At 43.2% G+C, this 11,705-nt stretch overlaps 1 protein-coding gene across 1 annotated transcript in view; it reads right to left on the reverse strand.

Annotated features, from left to right (window-relative positions):
- NCOA3 (nuclear receptor coactivator 3) overlaps positions 1 to 6,086 on the reverse strand; it is a 100,835-nt gene extending 94,749 nt beyond the window's left edge. The window contains 1 exon segment of the mRNA XM_083746132.1: positions 5,957 to 6,086. The gene's annotated coding sequence lies outside the window, so the exon portion shown is untranslated.
- Positions 6,087 to 11,705: the final 5,619 nt, after the last annotated feature.

Genomic DNA, 11,705 nt, shown 5'->3' on the forward strand with positions numbered 1-11,705 from the left:
ATGGGAAACCTAATCAGCACTGTTTAACAGACTCTGAACTATCCAAGCAAAAATTGGGTAATGATTCTACCTTTTATGCTGGGCATCCACTAGACACTTTGATAGCACTTAATTTAAATCAGTTAACCGGTAATGCTTTGCTACAAAGAAAACTCTGAATTGTATTTTTGGAAAGAATTAGATCTTGCTAAAACTATTCTAAGCACACTCATAAATTTCACAATATATATTTCAGGAAAGGTCACAACAGAATTTCATAAACAATAAAAAATAAAGCTCACACAAAACAGCATAAGTACTTAAAGCAACAGAGTAAAAATAAGTAAGTAAAACTGAAAAATAGTTAAAAAGCTTGGGAGAACAGAAGTGGCTTTGCCAGGTTTTGTTTTTAAAAGAAAATAACATAACAAAGTAGGTGCCAAATGCGATACTTTGGGGATGAAGTTTAATATCTAGGGTGGCACAAATGGAAAGGCCCTCTCTTCCTGCTCACTGCTTGCTTTTTGTCCAACAGCAGAACACTGACATCAACATCAACATGGGAGAAGGTGTTCCTTAACATAAGGCTTCAATAAGCTTGCTAACCGCCCTTCACAACAGTGAGAGGGGCACCAGGCTCTGGCAAGCAAGATGAGCACAAACTTGGAGCTACAGGGAAAGGCAAGGCAGCATGCCTCCAACCAGTGATTGAAACTAGCCAGGAGCATTTTGCACCTGGTTATCAGCTACTTGCAAACAAGTGAACATGCCAGGGCACTAGGATGGTGCCTGACATCTCCACCATCTGGAGGTACAAGCCTGGGGATCATTGGATCTTGACTGTTTTTACACACTAATACCACTTCCTGTCATTTTATCTGCACAATCAGAATGAACTTCAAGAACCAAATTGCTTTTGCTGTGCAGTCTGAACAGGAGCAATGAAGTCCTAAGCTATGTCCAGCTTTAAAATTCAAAAACAATGCCTTGGATTGGGCTCAGGAATTAACTGTTAGCCAACAAATCTCTTTCAAAACTAGAAAGATATGCTCCCAACAACACTGGTTAAGATCCTAACAGCCACATTTTAAAGTAGTTTCCAGACTGCTGTCAAGGGCAGACAACACATTACAGTAGTCTAAACAAGACACTACCAGTGCATTGGTCATTGCAACTATACTATGCCCATCCAAGATCATTCATGGGTGACATAAAAACTTAAGCTGATTAAAAAGACCTCTGCATCACTATGTGTCCTGCAACAAATTTCTGAACACTTAAAAAGTTTTCAAATGCCTGTTGCCTCAATCTTTGGATTGATGAGACCATACCAACACTGATATTAAGCACAATTCTTTCTATATTACAAGGTTACTGTATTTTTAGAAGGAATTTTATCTTAAAGTTAAGTAAAAGTCTTACGATCTCTCATATAACAAGACCATATGGCAGAAGACATTAAACCTAGTATCAGAAATATATTTTTGTTTCAATTTCTAATGGTGTAGACACTCAGGCATGCATAGTGCCCCTGATTAGTCATATTTCAAGATGTTCTTTACTACAGCTTTTGGCAATAGGTTCTCCATGAGTTACTTACTATCCTTGTTGCTTTCTTAAAACTTAAGAATGACCCAGCTTTTCCAAAACTTCTAGTTCTATCAAAAAGCTTTCAGTGATTCGAGTGTAATCAAAAGACTGAGAAAACAAGGAAGAGCTGGAGAGAAGAATGGAAGGAAGTTGCATGATTACACAATTTAAAATAGCATTCCTGGGCGCATCCATTATACACATGCTTGCCTGAATTATTATTTACCTCCTACCAAGTTAAATTTGGAAGTTATTAATGTTATCAGATAGTTGAATCCATATTCATTTACTTAAGATTAATGGCATCACCCCCTTCACACTATCTGCTTTAAGAAATAAGTTTTATGAAGCTTTTCAGTGTAGTTCTTCAACAGTGAAAGGTTGAAAACAGACTACAACTTACACATTGCAGCAAAATAAGCTGACCAATTCTAGGTTTACAAAATAAACAAGTTGCAAATATAGGAGCAACTGGATCGAAATGGCTTTGTCATGTGTCCAATCATAATTTGTTCTAGGACAATGTGTACTTTTCTGGGTGTGCTTGGTTGTTTTCTTTTCGGGGGGGGGGGTCAGAATGCAAGCACAACTCAATTTGTAGCCCTATACCGACTTACATGGAAGTAAATTCCATTGAACACAGTGGAACTTAATTCCAAATAAATATGCACAGGATTACACTATACACAGTATATATTTTAAGGTAAGTGCAATTCAGTTTGGGACAATGCAGTTTCTGCAAGTGAATGAATCCTTCATTATATAGCTGTAAGATTAATTCCAAAATGATTTAAGAAAGCTTTGACTGACTATGTCTCCTCATTAAAACAGCAGTGTTTGTAGGAGGAGGTGGGGGAGGGGATTAAAAAAAAGATAATACGTATATATGTTGTGTTTTCATCTTGTGAACTCTTGTGAATTGTATGAAGGGTGGTATACCAATTTAATTGATGGTGATGACGATAACCAAGATTTAGAACTGGGATGGGAGTGATTGGCACTGATGAAATGGTTGTGCCAAATGTTGGGGCAGTAAGTCATTTAATCATCTATTCTAAACACTGGAATTTTCTATAGCTTGCAAGCATCCAGTTGCCCACTCCAGCCTTGAGAGATTGATCCTCAAGTTTCTGAGAAGAGGAACATCCTTCAAAATCTTTTGAAATGCACTTCAGCACACTAAATTGTCTAGCTGAGGAAGAATATTAAGACTATCAGAGTGTCTTCTTTGGATTGCCGACTTACCAGCAAATATATAAAAAAATTGGCCAGTAGCACCTTAGAGTCCAACTAAGTTTGTTCTTGGTATAAGCTTTTGTGTGCATGCACACTTCTTCAGATACACTTGTGTGCATGCACACGAAAGCTTATACCAAGAACAAACTTAGTTGGTCTCTAAGGTGCTACTGGACAATTTTTTTATATATTTCAACTGCATCAGACCAACACGGCTACCTACCTGAATCTTACCAGCAAATGTAGTGTTTCCTAAAGAGAGGGCTTTGGTCAGCTTCTGAGCACCTGGACTTCCTAAAAAGGGACTCCATCACTCACTCCTCTTGCTTACACCAATAGCCATACAGCCCAATCCTATACTTGTTTACTTAGATGTCCCAATAAGTTTAGTGGAAATTACACCCACGTGGGTGGCGCTGTGGGTTAAACCACAGAGCCTAGGACTTGCCGATCAGAAGATCGGCAGTTCGAATCCCCGCAACGGGGTGAGTTCCCGTTGTTCGGTCCCTGCTCCTGCCAACCTAGCAGTTTGAAAGCACCTCAAAGTGCAAGTAGATAAATAGGTACCACTCTAGCGGGAAGGTAAATGGCGTTTCCATGTGCTGCTCTGGTTCGCCAGTAGCAGCTTAGTCATGCTGGCCACATGACCCGGAAGGTGTACGCCGGCTCCCTCAGTCAATAAAGTGAGATGAGCGCCGCAACCTGAGTCAGCCATGACTAGACCTAATGGTCAGGGGTCCCTTTACCTTTTAAGTATAGACAATGTAGCTTTGATTACACACATTAGATGTTTTTAATGTATTATTTAAGATTACACACTTTAACATACTATTGGCAATTCATTTTCTAACATGTTATCCCTGAATAAATCTTTAAATTCTGATTTAGACTAATGCATTCAATTTTTTTTGTTTGACTGTACAGATTACTACTATTTTATTTTAATATTTCTCAATTATTGGGAAAGCTCTTACATTTCATACTAAGAACATATAGTTATTAGTTATTTCTCCTACTTGATAAAAAAATTAAAAGCCATTTTGTGCACACACCCATTTTTGCAGTTAAAAATCCTAACTGAACATCTTGCAATGCATAATAATACAATCTGAGAGGCTCATAGGTAGCTGTCACTTGTAAGCAACTGTCTCAATGCCAAAAAAAAATGTTCACTCTTTCTTAAAATTACAAACTCTAGAATGAAATAGTATTTGGCATGCTAAAGATAGTATTTTCTCTTTTTATATTCAGAATAATCATAGCAGCATGTCAAGCGCTATGTGAACACAATGCAAAAATAAGATATTCGATTACTGCTCATATTGCTCATTTATATGCAAGACCTAAAGCAACCTCCAATGTCAGACTAGTGTCCAATATCATTTTAGACATAGAGTTCAATGCCTTCCTTTCCTCAAGTGTCTCAGTAAGTGTATTTTGGGTTTCCCCTCCAATATTTACAAAAAGTCAGGCTTTTTTTGTTCCCATTTTATACACCATCTGTGTTATTAAGCTCTGTACAACCTAAGAATACTATTCCTTTTTATTCTATTGTGATCAGGGGCTTTCCCCTTCTAGTCTGCATTTTGGCTCAGCTATTTGGTGCATATCTGATAAGCAACTGCACACAGAACACAAATTACATTACAACGACAACTTCCCAGTTAAAGGCATACAAAATAGCTTTAATTAATTTATAAGACTTAAACAGATATTAAATATTTTAAAAACTTAAAGACCAAACCTAGCTTGAAACAGCAATTTAACAGCTTGTTCTAATGCAGACGGAGCATTTGTGTGTTCAAAACCATGGCTCCCTCTACATCACCACACTCACCAGTGTATTACCTCATTATAGTTATTATTTGCATGCAACTTATTTATTTTGACCAGAAAACATAATGTGACATAACAACATTTCAAAAAGAGACAACGCAAAAAGACATCTTTTAAAATAAAAGACCATATTTAAGCATTAAACATTCAGAATCCCAAATCCTATGGTCAAAATACTTTGGGAAGATATACCTCCCCATCTCCAACAACCATTAAGGGTGGTTTTGCTGGGTGCTTTTACCATTTAAAGTGCTCAAACCAGCCACACGCTAAGTCTGTGTGCTGGACAGTGGGCACAATACACTCTCCCATATATGAAAGACTAGGCTCGTCCAATTTTTCTTCAATGTTATTATCAGGTGTGCCAATATTTAACGGAGCTTGTCATACAGTCGGTACCTGTTATATTTACATGTTCTTCATGCTTTAATCATTTGAAGTCAGAGGCAAAGTATCTTGAAGAGCAACCCTATCCTTTAAAACAACACGATTAAGCTGCGCTACAAGAAAAGGGGGCTGGGAAGCAAATGTCTTCTTTTCCCCCAAGCAACTTGGCAAAGCAAAGAGACACAACACAGGAACCGCAGCCAAGGCAGCAGCAGCACCTTGCACAGGACAGCGAGGCAAAACTTTAAAACAAATAAATAAATCGCTGGGTTGCTTCAGCGTCGGGCAGTTATCCCAAGCGCTCTGCCCTTCCTACCCAGCCAGTTGGTAACAAGCAGAAAGACGGAAGCTGCTGCTGCTGCTCGCTTCCAAAAAAAGAAAGAAAGAAAAGAAAAGAGCCACCTCGCCATGGCTGAGAGACGCACCACAAACGGCCAACAGAGGCAGACACCAGGCATCCATCCTCTCACCCGGGTCCCGACCAAAGCACAAGAGCGTCTCCCGCTCGCCCTCGTGTTAACGAAGCAGGAGACTTACCCGCTTGAAACTTACCAAGCCGGCAGGGGAAAGAGGGAGGGAGGTTGGCGATGCTGGGGGCGAGTTTCCCCCACCCACCGGTCCCCAAATTTACCTGAAGTTAACTCGCTGCCCCCGCCCCTCGCCTTCCTTTCCCACCCAGACTCGACAGCAACAGATCTTGAGCAAGGGAGGAAGAGCAGAAACCACCGCACGGGTTGGGTTTGGGTCCCTCCAAAACGCGTCTGCTCCCGAGTGCCCGTGGAAAGGCGTGCAAGGCGAAATACACGTGAAAAGGGAAACAAGTTCCCTCCCTCGCGACGCACGCCGAGGGGGAAACAAATCCCACCCCCACCAACAAACCAGGCAAAGCCGCCTTCTCAAAGTCCCCTCTTCTCTTCCCTCCGGGCACCTTAAAAGTCCTGTGAAGATGAGGAGACGCGCGAAGAAGAGACCCGCAGAAACGCAGCGCCCCGAGGCAATGATAATAATAACCTCTTCTTGCACTTTCCTCCTCTCCGCTGGCTCGCTCTCTCAACCGCCACCCGAGCCCCACGACGCCCCCCTGTGGAAGAGGCGCCCGAGAGAGAGGGCTGCCCCCTCGGCTGGCCGGTCTCCCGAGGCGGGGAATGGAAAAGGGGGAGAAAAGCAGGCGTCCCTCCTCACCCGTTTCACCCTCGCCGGCATATGCGGCAGTTGTTTCGCCTCCCGCCCCACGTCTGAACGCAACTCACCGGAGGATTTGTGAGGGGAGGGGGCGGAGAGAAAAAGGAGAAGGAGAGCCGAGCGTTGCCTTCTGCCCAGCGCCCCCCTCTCGCTCTCTCCTCCCCGCCTCACGCTCAGCTCGCGTCCGCCATTTTGATCCCTTGACTGGATTTAAAATAGGAACCAGCCTCCTCAGAAGCAGCCGCCAGATACAGCCGGAGCCAGCCCGGCAAGCGCGTGGGCAGCTGGGATTTGTAGTTCAGCATCCGCCCCCGAAGGGACGTCGGGGTCCTGTGTTACTCCGCGGCTGTACGTGGCCGCGCGGCGTCTCGTCTACGCCCGGTTCGCAAAGCCCTCTGGGATTTGTAGTCTCGTCCGTGAAGGCATCTTCACGTTCCTTCCGCCGCTCCCTTCGACCGAAGCGCTTCGCTTCTGCCTTGAAAGGAGCGAGCGTTACTTTTAACCACAGCGTGAATCAGAACAGAGCCGTTGTGATCCTGGATTTCTGCCCAATGTGAATAAAGTGGAGATCCAAATGTAGTGGGACAAAGATAAAATACATCCAGGCCCAGCAAACCTCCCGCTGGAAGCTGTGTCCACTCAAATAAACAACCTGCACACCGACTTTTTAAAAAGTAATTGGCAAGGCTTTAAATTCCTGGAGAATAAAATAATTGATTTGGCAGGGAAGGTGGGGGAAGTAGAGAAGCAGTCACTGTGTCACTGGATTTGAGTTTACGCCACTGTGACAAAATTTTGAATGTTTCAACATCCCAAAATGATTTACAATTAAGGCTTCAACTAGTTTCCGAACTGATTGGTGGAAGGAAGTATTTACTGAAAGACAAGTTATATGTACAGATATGAAAAGGGCCCACTGCAGCTTGAGACCAAAGCCAAATGAAAATGCCCCACCAAGGGATATAATAATAGCTTTTGCTAATTATATGATCAAAGAAGAATTAATGAAAGCAGAGAGGAGGATCAAAGAACAATTACTTAGGAAGAAAAGCAGATAACATTGCTACAGGATCCAAGTTCTGGAACTTTAAAGAAACAGCTGAAGTACTCAGAGGAGCAGGGGGGAAATATAAATGGGGGGTCAACTTTGCCTTGAACCTAGAAGTTGATGGTGTGCTCAATGCATGCATTGGATACTGCAATATTGGATTACTGCAATGTAGTGTATGTGGGGCTTCCCTTGCGCTTGACCCAGAAACTCTGTAATGCAGATGGTGCCTAAGAAGCAAGTTGTTCAGGTATTCCCCCTTGCTTCTACTATTGACCACCCAGAGCTAAAACAGGAGGGTAGCTTCTTGTTTTACCCATTTGAGGAACAGAAGGACTTTTCGTATTATAGACATACCAGGCAAAAGTCAATGTATTCCCTCTAAACTGCTTGAGGCTAAATCAGTTGCAGCTAATTGCTTCCAGTGGATTTAAGTTCTGTCTGTATGGACCATGTTTTTAATCCAGTTACATATTATTACTGATTTTGAGCAAATTACTTGCCGCATGTCATTCTGTAAGGCAGTGGTTTTCAAACTTATTTTCGTGCTACACTTCCAGAATAAAAATTTGCTCATGCCACACCATTTTTTTTATTAATGAGAAATACAATGGAAGACAAAAAAAAATCCTAGCAGTGCTGCATTTTGAAAATATATCCATATTCTGCAAATATAAAAAGTTATTTTGAAACTATACTATACAGTGGAACCTCGGGTTGCGAACGTGATCCATATGGGAGGCACGTTCGCAACCCGCAGCACTGTTTCTGCGCAAGCACGGGCTGCGATTCAGCACTTCTGCGCATGTGCAAAGCACAATTTAGTACTTCCGCACATGTACAAGCGCCAAAACCCAGAAGTAACCTGTTCCAGTACTTCCAGGTTTGGTGCGGTGCACAGCCCGAAAACGCGTAACCTGAAGCGTCTGTAACCTGAGGTACCACTGTACACTAAAATGTTTAAATGTTTCTTTGATTGTCCTTGAATCTTCTTGTCACACTTGCCATCCTCTCTTGCCCACCAGTGTGGCATACTACACGTGACCGTAAGGCAAGCATAAGTCCCACTATTTATAACTTACTGACTGGAAATACTGTATAGTTACTTATTAAGTATCATGGTGTGTTAAGGAGAAGTTATAGGCAGAAAGATGGTCACATGCAAGAAGAAACTAAATCATCTTCAAGATCAAATAAACAAATAAGCACCAAAATTCATAAGTTGTTTTTAAGACTGTCAGATAGCATCCTGTGCTGCTTACAACCAAAAAGTTATGCTTGCTCTTTGGCAAGTGAGACAAGTTATCTTATCCACATGTGATGGCTTTGTCAGTATTCAAGTTTTAACTCATATTTACTGGCCAGCTTCTAACAATGTTAGAATAGAATAGAACTCTTGGACACTCGTCCAAAACTAGAACAAATTACATTACGTAAAGTTTTTTTCTCACATCCGATCTGTTGCTAAGACACAGCTGGGAGCACACTGGAAAGAATAAACTCACTCCACAATAACAAATAATGTGATACAGAAGAATATGAGAGCACTTACTTATGGAAAAAGATCCATCTAGGATCCTATTTGTGAAACTTTAGGACCACAACAAATGCCAAAACAAGCAGCATTTAGTACCCAACACCCTTTTATATCCCACACGGAAAATGCCCCTGACCACGTTCACCTAATAATTACTGAAACTATATTGCTAGCATCTTCTGTTTGGGGGTGCATTCCTTATATTTTAGAGATTTGAAGCTGAATTTTCTGTTTCCTTGCTTTGTTCTTGTCATTGTTGCTGCAAACCATCTGTCTCAGGACACAATGGAATAGTGTGCCTTTGTGGGGGGCAGTTACAGCACCTGCTGTGGCTGTGTAGACCAATACAGGAGAGACATGTTTTATCGCAGGTGTGGCGGGGGATGATGGCACCTGGTTTTGCTGCTACAGGTGCATTATGGTGTGTCTTCTCTCTGCATTCCTCCCAGTGATCATTTCTCCTCTGGTCACTCCAAAATGGGCTCCCTGAAAATGTTTGCATGTAGAAAGCAAGGGAAGCCCATACCCACTCCCCACCCCCAACCAAGCTCCCAAAATCCAGCAGCAAGAAGGAAAGGGCTACAGTAGTTATCTCCCACTTGGACTACTGCAATGCACTCTACGTGGGGCTACCTTTGAAGGTGAACCAGAAACTCCAACTAATCCAGAATGCGGCAGCTAGACTGGTGACTGGGAGAAGCCGCCGAGACCACATAACACCGGTCTTGAAAGACCTACATTGGCTGCTAGTATGTTTCCGAGCACAATTCAAAGTGTTGGTGCTGACCTTTAAAGCCCTAAACAGTCTCAGCCCAGTATAGCTGAAGGGGCGTCTCCACCCCCATCGTTCAGCCTGGACACTGAGGTCCAGCTCCGTGGGCCTTCTGCAGGCCTTCTCGGCTGTGGCACCTGCACGGTAGAATACCCTCCCATCAGATGTCAAGGAAATAAACTGTCTGATTTTAGAAGACATCTGAAGGCAGCCCTGTTTAGGGAAGTTTTTAAAGTCTGATGTTTTATTGTATTTTTAATATTTTGTTGGAAGCTGCCCAGAGTGGCAGGGGAAACACATCCAGATGGGCGGGGTAATCAGACTGGAAAATGAACCACACCAGCACCAAAAAAATTCTCCCTCCGATATGATTCTTTACGTGCGCAGAGTAGCATCGCTGTATCCGGGAGCAACACGATGACGATGGTGATATTTTTAAAAATCCTAAATTATTAGCACACACAAGTGAAAGCAGTTCAACAGTAGACGGAAGTAGCGCCAAAGGACAGCCGCTACTTGTGACAATAGCTTTTCTCTCTGAATCACGACAATCACGACACGAGGAGGGGAAAGGGAGGGGTTTCCCTCCAAGCCTCTCCCCGCCCCCGCTCGCCCGTCCCCCCACCCTCCGAGAGCCCCTTCTTCTAAGGATGATAAGCGGGGAAATTTCCCGCTCGGTTTAGACGGGAGAGTTCGGCGTGGCCCCGCCCCTCTCTCCTCGCTCTGCCATCGCGGCAACGCCCGGAATGATGGGCAGGAAGGCGGGCGGGCGGGCGGGCGGAGCATGCGCGCTTGTGGCAACAACTCTTGACACAAGGCCCGCCCTACGCCCCGGTCACTCCACGCCGTCTCGCTCTCCCATAGGCCACACGGCACACGTTGCCGTGGTAGCCGGGTGAGGGCGGGCTGGTTGTTGGAAGGAGGCCGACGGACGCTGCTAGGAAGTGTCCAGGGCAGCGCGCGGCGGGGTGGTGTGATTTGGCGTGTGTGTGGTTAGAACAAGCCGAGTCAAGGCAGCTGTGCAAAATAGATTGGTGAGTTTGGGACAGGCAGGGTGAGGCGGCCGCCTCGAGCATCAGGATCCACATGTAAAGCCTTGTGGTGACAGGAAAATGTTGTTTAGTCGTGTCTGACTCTTCGTGACCCCCTGGACCAGAGCACGCCAGGCACTCCTCTCTTCCACTGCCTCCCGCAGTTTGGTCAAACTCATGCTGGTAGCTTCGAGAACAATGTCCAACCATCTCCTAATTGGAAATAATGCCCCTTGAACTCATTGTGGCTCATTTCTCATTACTGAAGCACAATATCATCCTTCCAAATGTTAACTATGTCTAAGCACGGGGGAAACCAAAACTGGTTATTATGGTTAACAATAGGTAACACATCTGCCAGCTGTAAATAATATTTCACATTTGTTCCACTTTGAACATCTTGTTACAATTGAAGAGTAAGTTTATTAATGGTTTAGTTCTTAGTTTATTGTTTGTTTTGAATGATTTACAGAATTTTTATGGTATTTTTACTGATAAATTTGTTGTTTTATACTTTGAGTTTATTTTAAACAATCAAGTGGTGTATAAAATTTATGAAATAAATAAATAACAGTCAACATACAGTGTAGCAGTTTCCCAAAATGGACTCATTTTCTGTTCTCTCTCACTTGCAGGTGTCTGTAACTACCATCACTTTTAGGCCTTTATTCTGTATTTGCACCAAGAGCAAGGTGGTACCTGACTGGTGGGCAAGAAACTTTTTCCTGTACCGGTCTTGCATAGAGTATGAGAAGTAATCATGTTATAGACTGGTTTCTTGCTCCCTTGTAAACTGCAGTTATGTATTTTTAGTTCATTTATATCCTGCCACAAACATTTGTTCGGAAGTATATAGAAACAGCAGCACAGGTTGCTAGATATGCAGCCAATATCCAATTTTGCTCAAGCCCCCTTTCCAATCTTAAAAACATTCAGCTCTTGTGCACACACAAATGAATAACATTCATGTGCATCATACAGGACTGAATAGGCATTACACAAGTGCTGGGTTGTGTGCTCACGTAACACAACTTACCACTTTGCAGCAATGCAGCTGTTTGCAGACTGCAGTAATTCAGATATACAAGTTGGAGTGCTCAAACAATG

This window comes from Podarcis gaigeae (assembly GCF_964106915.1).
Source record: "Podarcis gaigeae genome assembly, chromosome: 6".
Lineage (NCBI taxonomy): Eukaryota > Metazoa > Chordata > Lepidosauria > Squamata > Lacertidae > Podarcis > Podarcis gaigeae.